The sequence below is a fragment of the Scyliorhinus canicula genome, chromosome 3 (genome assembly GCF_902713615.1).
Source record: "Scyliorhinus canicula chromosome 3, sScyCan1.1, whole genome shotgun sequence".
Lineage (NCBI taxonomy): Eukaryota > Metazoa > Chordata > Chondrichthyes > Carcharhiniformes > Scyliorhinidae > Scyliorhinus > Scyliorhinus canicula.
The window spans coordinates 67,326,170-67,343,440 of NC_052148.1; the positions used below are offsets into that span (position 1 = coordinate 67,326,170).

Consider the following 17,271-nt stretch of genomic DNA (forward strand, 5'->3'; position numbering starts at 1 on the left):
AGATTCCCTTAATTTTGTGGTTTAAATGTTAACTCAGAAGAAAAACAAGATCCAGTTCTTCAGTGAAAACAACCTCATGTGCTGTTTTTCTGGGCTTATTCCCTGACACCCTCCCCACCCCCCAATCCCCACCACTACCCATCCACTCCCCGAAAAGTCTCACTCTTCCAAAATTCTTTGGACAGGAGGCAGGAACGCCAGGAGGTGAATTGCGAGAGGAGATGCAGGAAGGGTGAGCATTGGCTGGCATTGGACAATGGATGAGCACTATCCAGTGGCAGTGTATATTGTTGGAGGGAGGGGAATGCACATGTCGGGACCTCTTAAACGTATCTTCAGAATACATCAGAGGCAGAATTCTCGGCAGAGAATTAAGCTTTTGGCCAAAATTGAGATCCGTCACCGATTCGGTCGCAGTGTTCGGGCCCTCGTTGGTGGTGTTAACCTGTGTTGGCAGCGTCATGCTAAACAGGACTTTATGCATGCTTTTTAATGTTATTAGCATGTTTGATCCAGTATGCTCCATGCCTCTGTGATGTTCCATCCCTCTCAGGTGGAAGTCACACAGGTGCGGTTTACTCCAGGTATTTACAAATAGGGACAGGGCGCCATAGCTGCTGAGGATGTGCTCTGCTCAGAGTGGGTGAGAGCTTGGAGGTCTGGGTTACCCCTGTTTTGTTATGCTCTTGACGTAGCATAAGCTGCTTCCTTGATGTGCACTCTGGCAAAGGAAGGTTCAGACTTGGAGATAGCTTTAAATCATTTATTAAACTGTTAACGATTCTCCTGCTTGGATTCGACTCTCCTGTTAATCCTGCTATAGCTACTGAGACTGACGAACCAGTCTGCTACAATCCACGTGGTGGGTGTGACGTGTTTCAATCAACCCTGTGCACTCACTAAGTGTCTCCATTGGTTGTGTCCTATCTTACTGGCCTATTGGTTGAATGTCTGTGTGTCATGTCTCTGGTGCTCCCTCTAGTGTCTATCTAGTCTATGTGTATTTACATTAACCCCTTGTGTATTTACAGTGATGCATATCACCACATCCCCCTCCACTCTTCTCCAGCACCCTTCTGTTATGGGCCATATTTTCCTATGGGACACATAAAGGACATGGTAAGGTGCATGGAGGTGAGTTACACAGTGTGTCTGTAACCCGTGGCATGTGTGTGCAAGGTACCTGGCCACAGAGGACAACACAGGTGTTGGGGTTTGATGCAGGATAGGATGTGAAGCATATAGATGTAAGGACAGCACGGTCGTACAATGGTTAGCACAGTTGCTTCACAGCTCAAGGGTCCCAGGTTTGATTCCCGGCTTGGGTCACTGTCTGTGTGGAATTTGCACATTCTCCCCATGTCTGCGTGCGATTCCGCCGTGTGTTCCGGTGTCCTCCCACAGTCTAAAGATGTGCACATTAGGTGGATTGGCCATGATAAATTACCCATAGTGTCCAAAAGGTTTGGTAGGGTTACTGGGTTATGGGGATAGGGTGGAAGCGTGGGCTTAAGTGGGGTGCTCTTTCCAAGTACCTGTGCAGACCCGATGGGCCGAATGGCTTCCTTCTGCACTGTAAATTCTATGATTCTATTATTCTATGCAGGCAGGTGGATTTTGATTGGCCTCTATGGGAGTGGGTGGCACAGAGGCACAGTGGTCAGCTCTGCTGCCTCAAAGCACCAGGGACCTAGGTTCAATTCCGACCTTGGCTAATTCTTTGTGTGGAGTTTGCCCATTCTCCCTGTGACTGCATGGATTTCTTCTGGATGTTCCAGTTTCCTCCGATAGTGCAAAGATGTGTGGGCTAGATGGATTGGCCATGTTAAATTGCCCCTAAGTGTCCAAAGGTTAGGTGGGACGACGGGATAGGTTGCGGGGATTGGGCATAGGTAGGGTGCCCCTCCAGAGGGTCAGTGCAGACTCTATGGGCTGACTGGCTTCCTTCTGCACTGTAGAGTTTCCATAAGTAGTGGTGTGATGTGAGAATTGAGGGACAAAAGTGATACCGGGGCAGAAGTGGTGACTCACATGGGCTGCCCTAACAAGGTCATTCATCTTCTTGCAGCACTGCGTGTGAGTCCGCCTGGTGAGGTTCATTGTGCTGAGCACCTCGGCCACTCCTGTCCAGGCCCGGTTGACGACCGTTGGCGGTAACCTCCCACCTCTCCTCCACCGCATCCAACATTCGGTCAAGCTCCTCATCTGCGAAGCGTGGTGCTGCTCTTCATGGAGTGATCTTCTTGTCTGGAATGAGTGTGTCTGCAGCTCTGGCTTGTCAAACTCTCCACCGCCAAATCATACCCCAGCAAATCCAACACTGGCAGGAGTGTCAATTAATCTAAATTTATGTGGGCTGAGTGCTGGCTCATTAGCATGTCCTGACTTGCTCCAGAAAGATTGCCCAACGGGAACGCAAACCTCACACAAATTCAGACCCGATGTCAACACAAGTCTCCCAAACGGAGAATCGCGCACCAGATCTCCAACTATCTGGAGACCAGAAGGTGGTGTTAGGTCATGAGATGATCCAGCAAGAACTGATATCAGTTCAACTCCACAAAGACCAGCTATTGTTTCCCATTCTCTGCCAGATATTCAAGTCTTTGAGGTAGATGACTGAGTTTGGTAGGTATAACATTGTTAGAAGTTAGTTGCTTCATCTGTGTCTTCTCTGTACATGCCCCAGTAACTGGCTGTCCCATACATAATGACCAAGAACCTGCATGGAAACAGATCCTTAACTACGTATTACTTAAGATTAAAATCACACCAGCAATGCTCCCTCAAGCCAATCTGCTGAGATCTCTAAACCAGAGCTCAGAACTTTCCTCCACCCCCTTCCCCAAACGGACCCCATACCCTCTGTAAACTGGAATAGATCCCAGGAGCTAAACTCACAGACTTCAGAAGGAAAACCACATCTATGCTTTGGAGCTCTATTCTGGCAGGCTTCTCTGAAGAAGTCCGTAAAGTTGACAGTCTCTTCATATTGAATTAAAAGTTTCCCATTCCCTCTCATGTGACTGAACAGATGTCAGACCTATATGTCTCCACAGTCTCAGCGATAGCATGCATGGAGCTCGAAACATTCTCAAAGGAATGCATGAAGCACTTCTGCACATTAATGAGTCCCCCTCTGTATGCAGTCCCCTTAAGGTACAGATCCATAAGCACTACAGCAGAGAAACATCTGGTCCTAGCCCTCCCTTCAATATTTATGTAATTCCTCTGTTGCATTTGTTCCCTTTCTGTCATTGTGGACCTGAAAGAGTAGTTTGTCAATTCTGCCAGCAGCACTCATAGAGACAGCACCTCACAGAGCTCTATGTTTCTTTTATCAATGTTTACAGGTAGCAGCATAGCTGTATAGCCATTAACCCATTTACTTTGAAAACTGATTTATTTTGCACTCATACATGACACAATTACAAAGCCTACCTGAAAACTAAATTCAAGAGAAACCCGGATATCCTAAAATGTTGTAATATTGAGTACAATATAAATTAGCATTTAAAATAAATAGGTTAAAATAGAAAACAAATGAATTTCCCGTGAACAGGGTAAGCATTCCTATCATAATATTGTTCACTTCAAAGCGCAAGTTTTTCACAACTTGCATTTATTTCTAACGTTAAAAAAAATAAACACCTCACGGTGTGTTGCAGAAGAGTAAAGTGGATGCTGAAGACAATGGAGGGGTTGAAGGAATGACCAAAGGCATGTCCAGTAGCTTGGTTTCGGAAAGACATTTAGCAAGGGAGGAAACAAACTAAAGGGGTGAGGAGGAATATTTTGGGGTGTAGAGTTAACAGCCAGAAGTACTGTCAGCAATAATGAACAGAGAGAGGAGGGTGCACACTGTCCAGAGGTTAAAGAGATATTTTTGAGGGAATAAGGGCAGAGGGGATGAGACATAGTGGGTGAGGCATTGTGCAATTTTCAGATAAAGGCAAATATTCTGACAGTGCTGATATAATAACAGATTTAAAAGAATAAAAATATAACATTCTAAAACCAGATCCACAATTTATATATGAGCAATAAAATGAGAGAAAAAAATCCTTTAAATAAATGTACAAATGACCATTCTAAGTTTTAATGATTATAATCATTAAGTTTGTTCAATGGTGGAAATGATGATCTTCAGCTGATTAAAGTATTCAGTGCTCATCCTGCTTTTTAAGTAACACATTGTTCCTATTTCAGTCTCACTTTCAATGCAATCATCCACTCAAGCCTTATTTTTATAAAATGTTACCACCACAATATATTATTAAATGCAGAGTTCAAAATTATGACTGCGCAGTCTATCTGCTTAACTGGTATTCAGCCTGAGCAACCATGGTAGTGACATCGAAGCATTGATATTCTCTGGCTTTGTTCCAACTTGTTAAATGTAGAATCATTGGTGAAATACTTGGATAGGAATAAAAAGCACTTGCACCAAATATAATGCTTTATTTCTTCCTTTTTCCCATTATCGCTTGTCAAACCTAAGAATGCAATTCTAATAATGAGGCCCAAGTATAGTTGGAAATTCCAACCCTGACTTTTAGCTGGGGAATGAATTTGACGTGCATAAAGCAATGTATTATTAGCATATATCTAACTATTAGCATGCAGACATTAATATATATTTCTGGATTGACCTAACTTATATTGTATGAGCAAAATAAATTTCAAAATACCAGTGTCCAATAGGCATATCAGCCGAAAGATACCTCAAGTTTCTGATGGAGGGACAAAGATGTCACTGCAACAAGTTCACCAGAGACAGAAAGTCATCCACTCTACATATGATCGGTGGATGTCAAGATGAGTGCATACTTGGAAAGAGGTGGTGGCACATATTCATATGAATTACATTACTTTTTCCTATGCTGCTGTAAAATATTAAGTGCTGTCACTAATCGTGCAAAGTAAGAAAACATCACCAGTAAAATCTATGGGGCGGGATTCTCCATCCCACCACACGCATTTTATATTGAATTTTACATAGAATTTACAGTGCAGAAGGAGGCCATTCGGCCCATTTAGTCTGAACCGGCCCTTGGCAAGAACATTTAAGCCCTCCACCCCATCCCCATAACCCAGTAACCCCACCCAACCTTTTTGGACACGAAGGCCAATCCATCTAACCTGCACATCTTTGGATTGGACTGTGGGAGGAAACCGGAGCACCCGGAAGAAACCCACGCAGACACGGGGAGAATGTGCAGACTCCGCACAGGCAGTGACCCAAGCCAGGAATCGAACCTGGGACCCTGGAGCTGTGAAGAAACTGTGCTAAACACTGTGCTACTGTACCACCCACGTTTTCTGGCGCGGCGCTCTGCCACCAATAGCGGAATCCTCCATTCCAGCAGCTGACCAATAAGGTTTTCCATTGTGGCCCGTTGGGAAATCTGCGGGAGTGAGTGCGTTGCCGGCGAGCAGAGGATCCCGATGATGGAGAATCCAGCCCATGGTATCTGTGCAATCTGTCGTGAGGGCATCCCTTCCTGTTGCCATAGGCAACAAAATGAGCAACACCACAATTCTGGGACTGATAACCCAAGTGAGATTGAAAATGTCACATCAAATATAATGGGCTGGATTCTCCGCCACACACCATCAATAGCGGAGTTCTCTGGTCAGGTGGAGAATTCAACATTGGGGAAAAATCAGCATTGGTGCTAGCCAGTTCCCCTGCTCGCATTGAGATCAAGATTTGAGTTATTACCAGGTTGGCCACCATATTCTCTGGGCCCTCATGATTCTCCATTCCTCTGGGCCGGGAATCACATGGGCAATAATTGGTGCAGGTCTTGACAATCGTGTCTCTGATGCAGGGGAACTTCCGGTGGGCCAAGGGGATAGGTGACTTTTTAAGAGAGTTTCCCCCAAAATCCATTCGAGGCCACCCTCCCACATTAATGCAAGACTTGCCCACTTCACTCCCACCAGTCATCTCCAGTACCCCACACCAGAGATCCCCCTAATTAAAAAGCCCCCCCCCACCACAGGCCCAGTTGCTCCAGAAGGCAGATGCAAAAGGGGACCCAGGTCGCAGGGAGGATACGCAGAAGGGCGTCTCCACATCTTATGTACAGCCTGGGAACCCATCGAGAAGCAATGCTACGAATTGTAAGGTTAGAAAGTTAGACACCAATTATGTTGGCATGGGTGAAGCACACAGGTTAGCGATTGGGGCTAGGACACAATACTTGTATGTATTAAAATAAACACCTGTTCATCAACGTTCCTCTGTCTGAATGGGTGTGATGGATGGACTGGGCTGGGAGCAGAGGGTGTGCTGAATGTGGGGGTCAGGTGAGAGGTGGACATGGGCCAGGACCACCTTTGCAGTTGGGGGCCACCCCCGGGATTACCTCGGAGGAGCAGGTGACCGAGCCAGATATGTGGGGATGCCGTGTGGTAGGGCCTATCCGGTGAGAGACCCACCAGTAAAGCCGACGGGAAGGTGCCGAGGGGGGCGCAGGTGCAGGGGATGTGAGGGTAGGTGGTGATGTGTGGAGGTGGGATGGGATGTTCAAGCTGCCGGTAGCCAGGACTCCTCATCGGTGAACCTGGAGGCGATCAGATTGTTCCATTCGCGGCAGCGCTGAAGCCCACATTGTGTGGACTTCTGTGGCCATCCGGGCCCCATGTCCTTCCCAGCCTGGCCCTCATCGGATGCAGCCTGGCATTCACCCTCTTCCTCTTGCATATCACCCCTCTGCTGTGCAGTGCTGTGGGGGATGCAGCAGGCCACCACGATGTGAGCTGTACTTGAGGGCCCCTCCAAAGCATTCCACTTGAACCGCTTCCTCAGCATGCCATTGCACTGCTCGATCACCCTCCTGGTCGCAGCATGGGCAGCATTTTAGTGGTTCTCCACATTGGTCTTTGGCAATAAGCGGCATTAGCTCCGACTGCAGTGGATAGTCCCCGTTGCCCAGAAGTCAACCCCTCAACCGCCACAACCATCTTCTTTTGCGAGGTATGATTCCAGCCAGTGGAGAGTTTTCTCGCTGATTCACTTTGACTCCAGTTTAGCTCGGGATTCTTGATGCCACACTTGGTCAAATACTATCTTGCTGTGAATGACAGTCACTCTCTCCTCACCTCCAGAGTTCGTCTTTTATTTCCATGTTTAAACCAAGGCTGTATTGATGTCACCCAGGTAAAACCCAAACTGAACATCCGTGAACAGGTTATTGCTGAGGAAGTGCCACTTGATAGCACGGTTGAGGGCAGCACGGGAGCATAGTTTTAGCACTATGTCTTCACAGCGCCAGGGTCTCAGGTTCGATTTCCACTTGGGTCACTGTCTGTGCAGAGTCTGCACGTTCTCCCCGTGACTGCGTGGGTTTCCTCCATGTGCTCCTGTTTCCTCCTACAGTCCAAAGGTGGCCAGGTTAGGTGGATCAGTCAAGTTAACTTGCCCTTAGGTTAGATGGGGTTGCTGGGTTGCAGGGATAGAGTGGATGTGTGGATTTAAGTAGGATGCTCTTTCCAAAAGCCGGTGCAGAAATGATGGGCTGAATGGCCTCCTTCTGCACTGTAAATTCTATGATCTATGATGACCCCTTCCATTACTTTACTGATAATCAAGAGGTGACTGATAGGGCGGTATTTGGCCGGGTTGGATTTGTCCTGTTTCTTTTGCACAGAATATTATCTGGCAATTTTCCACATTGCTGGGTGGATGCCAGTGTCGTAGCTGTACTGGAACAGCTTTGCTACAGGTGTGACAAGTTCTGGAGCACAAGTTTTCAGTAGTTTTGCTGGGATATTGTCACAGTCCATCACCTTTGTCATATCCAGTGCCTTCAGCCATTTCTTGATATCACATGGTTGAATCAAATGGCTGAAGACTGACATCTGTGATGCTGGTGACCTTGCGAGGAGATCGAGGTGGATCATCCATTTGGCATTTCTGTCAGAATGTTTCTGCCTTATCGTTTGCACTGATGTGCTGGGGACCTCCATCATTGAGGATGGGGATATTTGTGGAGCTTCTTTCCTCACTTTGTTGGTTTAAATGTCCACGGCTCAATGTGGCAGGACTGCATCTGACCCATTGGCTGTGGGCAGCATGGTAGCACAAGTGGGTAGCACTATTGCTTCACAGCGCCAGGGTCCCAGGTACAATCCCCCGCTGGGTCACTGTTTGTGCGGAGTCTGCACGTTCTCCCCGTGTCTGTGTGGGTTTCCTCCGGGTGCTCCGGTTTCCTCCCACAGTCCAAAGACGTGCAGGCTAGGTGGATTGGCCTTAATAAATTGCCCTAAGTGACCAACAGAAATGGTTAGGAGGGGTTATTGGGTTACGGGGATGGGGTGGAAGTGGGGGTTTAAGTGGGTCAGTGCAGACTCGATGGGCTGAATGGCTTCATTCTGCACTGTATGTTCTATGTTCTGTCTCTTACTTGCTGCATATGATGATAAAAGTAAATTACTGCGGATGCTGGAATCTGAAACAAAAACAGAAAATACTGGACAATCCCAGCAGGTCTGACAGCATCTGTGGAGAGAAAAAGAGCTAATGTTTCCCACCCATTTGGTCGACAAGGCCCTCAGCCAGTTCTGACCCATCTCCTGCATCTTTTCTCTCACCCTTCCCCTCCCTCCCGTAACCAGGATCGGAAGTCCCTTGTCCTCACTTTTCACCCCACCAGCCACCGCATTCAAAGAATCACCTTCACCAGTTCTGCCAACTCCAGCATGATGCCACCACCAAATACATCTTTATCTCAATCCCACTGCCAGCATGTTGCAGGGATGTTCCCTCTGGGATACGCTGGTCCACTCCTCTATCATTCCCAACACATCACCCTCTTCCCACAGTACCTTCCCATGCAATTGCAGAAGGTGCCCCTTAACCTCCCCCCTGCTCACCATCACAAGGTCCAAATACTCATTTCAAGTGAGGCATTTCAAGTGAGGCACGCTTCACGTGCACCACCTACAAACTGGTCTATTGCATTCGCTGCTCTCAGTGCAGTCTACTCTACAATGGAGAGACTAAACGCAGAGTGGGTGACTGCTTTGCAGAACTCCTCCAATCCATCCACAAGCAGGATCCAGACCTTCCTGTCGTTTGCCATTTCAACGCACCGTCCTGCTCTCACAACCACATGTCCATCCTTGTCCTGGCTGCAATGTTTGCATGATGCCCAGTGCAAACTGAAGGAATAACACCTCATCTTCCAATTAGGCCCATTACAGCCTTCCAGACTTAATATTGAGTTCAACAACTTCAGACTGTGAACTCTCTCCTCCACCTACGCCTCCTTTTTATTTCTTACAATTTATTTTAATTTCTTCCATTGATCAGTTCTTCCCTCAACATTGTTCCCCCCCCCCCCCCCCCCCCCCCCCACCCCCATCCTACTTGGGACATCTGTCCCTTGTTCCTGGTTGCCCTTTGACCCACTGCTAAACTTTGTTCTGCCATTCACACATTCTTCTCTCTTTATGTACCACTGTCAGCACCCTTCTTAGCCTTAATCACCCCAATTTGCATTGGATTTTTTTTTCTGTTCATGACATCTTTGTCAACCACAAACTATCCCTGGCCCTCTATCCAGCCCCACTGCTCCACACCCCATCCACAACAGTATAAGTCTGAGCCTAGTTCCAGTTCTCTCTGGCTTTAACAAAGAGTCATCCAGACTCAAAACGTTAGCTCCCTTCTCTCCCCACATATGCTGGCAGACCTGCTGAGATTGTCCACCATTTTCTGTTTTGTATAGGCATGACCTCTATTCCCTTTGAAGCATGACACCTACTCCCTGAGTGAGCTAAGTGTAAAGGTGAACTATGAGGAACACAGAAAGAAGTTGCAAAGAGACTGAATATGAGATTGGACAAGAAGGTGTCAGATAAAGTATAATGTGGGACAATGTGAAGTTACACACTTCAAACGGAAGGACAGAAAGGTAGCATTGTTTAAGGAAAGCTGAGAGGCTAGCGAGTGTTGGTATTCAGAAAGATTTGAGGGTCCATGTACATGAATCATAGAAAGTTACTGTGTAGATAAACAATAATTAGGAAGGCAAATGTCATGTTAAACTTTATTGTTAAGGGGTTGAAGAATAAGAGCAAGGAAGCCTTGCTGCAATTGTATAGGGCTTCAGTGAAACCACATCAAGCATAATATCTTATAATAGATAGGATAGATGCGGGCAGGTTGTTTCCACTGGCGGGTGACAGCAGAACTAGGGGGCATAGCCTCAAAATAAGGGGAAGTAGATTTAGAACTGAGTTTAGGAGGAACTTCTTCACCCAAAGGGTTGTGAATCTATGGAATTCCTTGCCCAGTGAAGCAGTTGTGGCTCCTTCATTACATGTTTTTAAGGTAAAGATAGATAGTTTTTTGAAGAATAAAGGGATTAAGGGTTATGGTGTTCGGGCCGGAAAGTGGAACTGAGTCCACAAAAGATCAGCCATGATCTAATTGAATGGCGGAGCAGGCTCGAGGGGCCAGATGGCCTACTCCTGCTCCTAGTTCTTATGTTCTTATGTTCTTATGTTCTTATAAGTGTACAGTTATCACAGCAAATAAATATTTGCCTCAGATATGGGGCAACAAAGACTCACTAGATTGATTCCTGGGTTGAAAGGGTTGTCCTGAGAGGAGAGATTTTGTAGAATTGTCTTATATACAACAGCTTTTAGAAGAAAGGAAGGTTGCCCCATGTAGGATCAAGAATTAAACGTAATTGTATTAGGATAAGCGATTGTCCATTTCGGATTGAAGTGAGGAGAAACTTCTTTACACATAGGCTTGTGAATCTTTTAACACAACATCAAAGGGCTGTAGATGGTCAGTCATTAAGTAAATTCACATAAGGGCAGCACGTTGGCGCAGTGGATAGCACTGCTGCCTCACGACATCAAGGTCCCAGGTTCGATCCCGGCTCTGGGTCACTGTCCGTGTGGAGTTTGCACATTCTCCCCGTGTTTGTGTGGGTTTCACCCCCACAACCCAAAAGATGTGCAAGGTAGGTGGATTGGCCATGCTAAATTGTCCCTTAATTAGAAAAAATAAATTGGGTACACTAAATTAAAAAAAGAATAGTGTCTTCACATAGTTATAGAATCACAGAGTAGCTACTGTCCAGAAGGAAACAATTTGGCGCTTCAAATCAGCGCTGATTCTGAAAGTTTAACTCAACTGGTTCCAGCCGTCTGTTCTTTCTCCTTCTGCCTGATCTTTTATTCTCTTCAGATAATTATAGTGTCCTTTTGATAGCCATGGTTCAACCTACTCCCTTCAAACTGTATTCTGGATCCTTGCTGTGTTCTGGACAGGGATGGGAGAGAACTGAAGCCTCAATTATTTTGTCTTACTCTCCATAATCAGTGTATCATTTATAAAGGAAGATTTGTGAGTTTCTTCATCCTGAGTATATGGTCAACTTGACTAATCAGCAACAAGATTGCGTTGGTTTAAATGAAGAGGATTATGTATCCTGGGGTTCACCCTGAAAGTTTAAGCTATGTCAATCACTCAGTACTCACACATGTGCTCAAGAAGAATTATAGGTAGAGCAGTTGGTGTACAGTTTTACAACCTGTAAACAAATTATCAGCTCATAATTCATGCGTTATAGGAATATAAGATGTAAGAGTAGCAGGACTTATTTTGTGATTACTACCTTCCACCCAGCTTGCTAGTTTCTTTTCTATCTCCCTAAAATCTGCCGAAAGGACATAATTCTTCAGCATAACTATGTTGTTTGTAACAATATGGATGGACCATGGTCACTGGTTCCTCACACACAGAACTGGTTGGCGAATTATATGTACACAGGAGACACTTACATTAATTATTTGTTCATCCATGACTGCCTGGCAATCATCCATTCCCTCTCTGCCTGTACTCTTTTAAATTGAGAGCCGGAAACATGTCAACTATGAAATGCTCATCTTTACAGATGCATCGCAACTACTCAAGTTTCAAGCTTCAAAACCCAGACCTGAAGGTGCTCCAGCTGAAGACACTTACTGCACATGTCCAGATACAGGAAGTATCATGGAGTTCCCACGTGGAACAGGATGTACACTCCACGAGAGTGAGAGGAACTATCATGCCTCTATTTATTCGGTTATTAATTCATTGAACAGAAATAAGCTAAAACCTTAAATAAACAAACTGTCTCCTCACCAAATAGATGCCTCCATTATACTGGAGCCTCCTTATTTTATAAGATGGTGAATTTTTAAAAATGTTTCACATAATTTTTATTATCTAGCTTTCAGACAAGCAGCCTGGAAAAAGAATAGGACAAAATGCATGACCAGATGGTGAAAGATGGAGTCCGCCAGAAGGAAAAACATCAGTCATCCTTGGGCCAACACTATTCATCTATGCCAGCTGTGGAAGGGACTGCCAGTCACGAATCAGCCTCTACAGCTACAACAGATGATGTTGAATACAGAAGTGGCAGAGACCCTATGTGCAGTCCATCATCTCCCAAGATGGGCAGATGTCATAATCTTTGATTTTAATTTGCGGAAAAATTGAGAACCCTTCACTATCCCTTGGTATTTAATTTAATCTTTATCCCCTTAGACCTGATTACTTAATTAAACACTAATTGTAATTATACGATAAATTATCAATTTGGCTTTAGTTTCATCATAATTAATTGATCTAGGCTTACTTTATAGTTGATTAATTAAATGAAATTAAAGGTTTTTCAGTGTACCCACCCCATGTGACTCCTTGTTCTGTGTGATCATTTTGCAATTTACCCCTGCTGTGCTGTCCGTTACTGCTGCTGCTTTGGGCTCAGAAAACATTAAATACATTATCTCTGATCTGTCCATCTAAGTTATCGATATAGCTTGTAAATTTCCCTTTCGTAAATTCATGTTGACTCTGTCTAATCATGCTATGATATTATAAGTGCATTTCTAAGATGCTCTCAATAATAGATTCCAGCATTTTCCAACATCAGGAGACCTGACCTGTCCTACCCTGCTTTTGTTTTCATCCTCTCTGAAATAGTGCTGTTACATTTCCAGACTATCATCCAATGCAATAACCAATGTATCCACTATTTCTGGAGCTCAAGCTAACTCCATTTGAACCCAAGGATACAGGCCATCAGCTCCTGGAGATTTGTCAGCTTTCAGTCCCTTAATCTTCTCTAGTACCGTTTCCCAGCTGATATTAACAGCTTTAAGTTCTTCACTCTCATTAGCCCCTTGGATACCAGCAATGTCTGATACATAACATGTGAAGGAAGACAAAGGGTGATATTTTCCAGTCCTTCCCACTGCAGGATATTCCACTCTCACCGGAGGTGGCCCCCATCCACTCCCCCCACCCCCCGACCAAAATCAACCTATCGCAATTGTCATTTTTTGGTTGCTAAAATTCACCCAATCCTCATGCTTACGAGAATTCTTTTAATTTCACACCGTCCTTAACTTTCTGAGTGAACCATGGGTGGATTTTTCTTGTTGAGTTCTTGTTTTTCAGTGGAACATATTGGGCATGATTTTCCATTCAGGAGACTGTTCTCTCTCTGCAGCCAATGGCAAGTCCAGGGGTTGGCTCCCCTCCCCGGCAATGCACTTCATCCCACGTACAATTTTCTGTGTCATCCTCTTCCCCCTGCAGTATGGGGGTGACTCAACACCCCACCTCATCACCCCCATCAGAGATACCTGCTAATTAAAGAGAGCCCCCAGAGGCCCTCTAATTAAAGTGACCCCCCCCCCCAGACCCAGCAATGAAACAAACAGAAAGCACTATTCTCTTTGATGTGGCCTGCGAGCTGTCAATTAAAATGAGATGTTTATAAACATTGTGGTTAGTTTCACAGCCAATTCCATCAAAGTCACTCAAGCCTGAAAGGAGATGAATCAAACAATGCTGACAATTACGGTGTGTGTGGAAGCTGTCAATCACAGCTCAGTAAAATCAATAACAAAGATAAATTACTAGCTTGCGGATCATAGATCTGAGGGGATTTAAACCCAGTTGACTGTTTCCTCTATCCAGGAATTGACAGATGCTGCTTCCTCTGCCTGAGCCAGCTGGTGTATTTTACAGGTGAGTTTTAAAGCAGTGATTTTTTTCAGTGGAGCATGAATCTTGATCCCGATGGCAGCAGGGGACTGGAGCATCGATGCCATTTTTCCCCAGATGCTGAACTTTCCGCCATATTGGGAACTCCGCTACCGGCTGTGGGCGGTGAACAATCCAACCCCTCAAGTAGCTTTGTTCATTGTTGATTCCACAAGGTATTGTTCTCAGAATTTGTGATAAAATCATTTTAGAAACTCTCCTTCCAGACTAACATTCAAGGTTATGAGCCAAGTGCTGGGATGTGGGATTACTGTAGAGTAGTTTTCTTTTGTTCGTCAGGCTTGATGGGCCGAAGGGCCATTCCTGTACTGCATGATCCTTTGATTCTATGATCCGATGACTACCTTTGGCCATTTGATTTGTCCAAATTATTTGAAGATTAAAGTCCTTATTATTATCATATCGCCTCTGTTTCAGTTCTAATGATTTCTTGCTAAATGTTTTTGTCCAACAGTCTAACTACTGTTAAGGGGCCTATAAACTACACCCATCACGGTTTTCAGACCCTTTCTATTACTAACCTAATAATAATAATCTTTATTAGTGCCACAAGTAAGCTTACATTTACACTGCAATGAAGTTACTGTGAAAATCCCCTCATCACCACGCTCAGGCGCCTGTTCGGGTTGACTGAGGGAGAATATGGGTGGCACGGTAGCATAGTGGGTAGCACTGTTGCTTCACAGTGCCAGGGTCCCAGGTTCAATTCCCGGCTTGGGTCACTGTCTGTGCGGAGTCCGTATGTTTCCCTGTGTCTGCATGTTTTTCCTCCGGGCGCTCCGGTTTCCTCCCACAAGTCCTGAAAGACGTGCTGTTAGGTAATTTGGACATTCTGAATTCTCCATCCATGTACCCAAACAGGCGCCAGAATGTGGCGACTATGGGCTTTTCACAGTAACTTCACTGCAGTGTTAATGTAAGCGTATTTGTGACAATAAAGATTATTTTCTAAAAAATCAGAATGTCCAATTCACCGAACAAGCAAGTCTTTCGGGAATCCACCTATACTGATTCTAGCTTCTCATCTTCGGAGCCATTTCCTTTCTCACTACTTTTCTTATGCCATTCTTTACCACCAGGCTACATCAATGATTTTTCTGTGCTGCCTATCGTTTCAATAGTTTGTGTGCATTAGAAAATGTATTTCCCAACCTTGGTCATCTGGTAACGTGCCTCTAAAATGGTGGTTATATCAAATCCACTTTTCTCTATTTGACAACTGGTTCACCTATCTTGTTATGAATGCTTTGTGCATTCAGATGAAGAGTCTTTATATTTTTCAACCACTATTCTTTGCATGGATCTGATTTGCTGATGCACTATTGCATTAAATCCTCAGTCCCATTTTGCTCCCTCTGTTTACTTAGTTCTTGAGTAGGGCAGCATGTTAGCATTGTGGATAGCACAATTGCTTCACAGCTCCAGGGTCCCAGGTTCAAATCCGGCTTGGGTCACTGTCTGTGCGGAGTCTGCACATCCTCCCCGTGTGTGCGTGGGTTTCCTCCGGGTGCCCTGGTTTCCTCCCACAGTCCAAAGATGTGCAGGTTAGATGGATTGGCCATGATAAATTGCCTTTAATGTCCAAAATTGCCCTTTGTGTTGGGTGGGGTTACTGGGTTGTGGGGATAGAGTGGAAGTGTTGACCTTGGGTAGGGTGCTCTTTCCAAGAGCCGGTGCAGACACGATGGGCCGAATGGCCTCCTTCTGCACTTGAAATTCTGTGATTTACCTTTATCAAAATGACTCCTCTGCTCCATTAACTTGAATCATCTCTTTATGTTTCAAAACCTCCCTTCACCTGACCCTTCCCAACACCTCCCCCTCAACCCCCCATCAGTAGCAGAAGGATTCATTTTTATGCAGGAGTTTATCTCAGCATAGATGCACCTTTGCCTTTCAGTCAGAGAACTCTGGTTCAAAACCTCTTTCAGGGCATTGACTAACATTTCAAAATAATAATGAGGAAGTACAGCAATTTTGTCTTTTGGATCGGTTATCAAACCCTGTTTAGGTAGATACAAAGGCCACATGATGTTATTTGAAGAACAGGGGAGGTGTCATGGCCAACATTAACCGCTTGGCTTTCCAAACAAATTATTTCTTTGTTAATCTCATTTGCTGTTTGTGGAATCTCACTGCAAGGAAATTGGTGGCCGCATAAATCACAAAGCAATAGTACAAAAATGATTAATTGGCTTTGAACCACTCTGAGACTTCCTGACTCTGTGAAAGGTACTATATAAATGTAAGTTCTTTGTTTCGATTGTATAATTTAATTTTTCTTTGAGGTAACTGTTGGATTTCCTGTGACTAATTGAGTTTATCAAGTTAGAGAGACCAGGAAGATATTAAATTATGTTGCTAGTTTGTGCTGGCCTTACTAATTACAGTAGAGACATGATCACTGTGCCTCCATAATCCTGGTTGCCCAGGTACTCATTTCCAATTTCCTCTGAGTACTCTGTTGGAACTGGAGGACAGCATTATCTGTCATTTCCCCTCACTGCTTCTCAGTCAAGTAGCCAGCTGACACGTATTGTCATGGTTGACCTCATTTGAATAGTGACCACTTGAATAAGGTACCAGAGTGTTATTGGTGCTGTCAACCTATATCTCAACAAAAATTAATTGTCTTCAGGAAAGGGGAGAAAGAGAATTCACTGAGAACAAAATGGCGGCAGGAAAGTTTTAAAGGGTGCATTGTCTGGTTTTGATGCATGATGAAATGAATATTGCCATGTCTTGATATTATAAAGAGAACCATTCGTACACTCTGGTTTCCCTTCAGATCGTATAAAAAGAGCTCTTTGGAATGTGCTTTAAGTGTCAAAAGGCCTGCCAAGTGTCAAAAGGGAACAACAATTTCCAAATTATTAAAGGCGTTTATGGAACAATATAAGTGCAATAATTCAATCATTTTAAAAGAATGTAGAATACAATACTTATTAAATACCAGGACAGCTGAGGTTAGCACTGTGATGAACAGAAAGCACACTCAGCATTGTGTCATATGAATGTTTTCAGTTTTGCTGACGGGTAGATAACCTGACCCAGGCATTTAATAAACCAAATTTAATGACTGTTTTCAGTGACTTAGTGGGTCAAGGTAGAGTACTAATGAAAAAATGACTGCGCCAAGGGAGTTTGACTACATCTAGTAAATGCATTTTCTAATATCC

General features: G+C 44.6%; 1 long non-coding RNA gene across 1 annotated transcript; it reads left to right on the top strand.

Moving 5' to 3' along the window:
* The first annotated feature begins 1,029 nt into the window (after nt 1-1,029).
* On the top strand, nt 1,030-12,705 carry LOC119963705. Its single transcript, XR_005460133.1, has 2 exons — nt 1,030-1,119; nt 12,246-12,705. It is a non-coding gene; the product is annotated as an uncharacterized LOC119963705 (long non-coding RNA).
* The last annotated feature ends 4,566 nt before the right edge of the window (nt 12,706-17,271 follow it).